This window comes from Prionailurus viverrinus, chromosome E2 (assembly GCF_022837055.1).
Source record: "Prionailurus viverrinus isolate Anna chromosome E2, UM_Priviv_1.0, whole genome shotgun sequence".
Lineage (NCBI taxonomy): Eukaryota > Metazoa > Chordata > Mammalia > Carnivora > Felidae > Prionailurus > Prionailurus viverrinus.
In genome coordinates, this window is record NC_062575.1 from 5395544 (window position 1) to 5397145 (window position 1602).

A 1602-nucleotide genomic window follows, 5' to 3' on the forward strand; every position below is an offset into this window, starting at 1 on the left:
TCAGTGGCTCAAGGGCAGAATGCATGGACTTTAAGTCCAGGACAGAGCCCTGGAGTGACTCTGCAAAAGCACATTTCCCAGAGATGGGAAAACTGATGAATTATGAAATTTGGAAAAAATTAACCTTTGACTAAGAGCATTCAAAATTGCTAAGCATATCGCAGAAAGTAGGACTTTTCGTGTTTTTCAGTTAGTGAGTTAGACAACCAATGTTCTAACCAGGTTAATGACTAGCTCTGTACAGAAAAGGAGTAAAATAACAACAATTAAACTGTTTCAGTTTTCAGGAATATTCCCATGAAAGGAGGTCTGGAAGAAGTGAGGCAGGCCAGGAGACCTAAGTGTCATGTGAGATGTCATCCTCCTCATGTTATTTCCACAAACACACAGCGGCTTCCCTGTGGTCCTCAGCCTCCAAACGCTTATGGCTTCTATAGGCACCACCAAAGATGACAAACAAGCTAAGAACAGAGAGGCCTGTAGGCTCTTGAGAAAGAGTTTTACTCTTTGTACAGTAAATAACGCCATAGATATATGTCAGAACATACAACCTAGAGACAACACCAGGAGAGAGTGCTGTATAAAGAGATAAAAGATTCCAGAGAGAGAGTTACAACTGAAAATTGTTGTATCATTTCCCTTGACCTTCTCTGTGTCCATAGTAGGGACTGAATTCTTGTTTCTCACAGAAGCTGCACCAGGTTCTGCATTGGAAAGAGACCAAAGAAGGGATGGAGGTTTTTTCCGGTTTGCATAGACTGCATGGAAATAAAAACATACAAAACAAAACAAAACAAAACAAAACAAAACACCTCCGTGCCTTCCTCCAACATCTTGCACTGCTTTCTACAATCAGGTCCCTTACCAGAAACAGAGGGCTTTCCACATGACAGAGGTGACCCCTTGGGACTCAGGGGAGCCTTGAGGAAGGCACCAGAAGGCTTTGTTTGGATACTTTTTAATCAGCCAACTGTGGACAGGTCAGGGCTCAATTCATTGGAAATCAACACTAAAAGAAGGGTTTCCTAATACACATCATGGGAAACGACAATTCATCACAGATTAAAAATTAAAATATGAATGGCTTAGTTAAGATAATGTCTGTAAATGTAGGCATGAACAGCACACTGTCCTTTTCTACAAGGCATGTGTGGGATTTTTCAAGTGCTGTACTGTATATATCATCTGCCTTATGTATCTGACAAGGGATTATGTAAGTATTCATGAAAAGAAACGACCTTGAGGAGACTAATACTATAGTAATGAGGAAGGGAAATGTTAACGCTATGTGGATTGAGCTGCAAAGTGTAAGAGTTACACTAATAAAATAACATTAGAGGAGTGAAATTTCACAAGGATTTACTTTAATGAGTACTATAGTTCACAATACAAAAAAAGAAAAGAATAAAGGGACCTGTAAACAGAGGAAAAAATGTCTGCTTTCTTTCATCAAAGCATATTTAGTCTGAGCATTTATCCAAAAGCCAATTCAAGAAAGCTCATCAGGACATACAGCCTCCAATTCATGCTGTTGTTCACGTTATTTATGTGAAACAAAAGAAACAGCCTTCAACATTGTCTCAAGGTGGAAGGGGCGCTGAC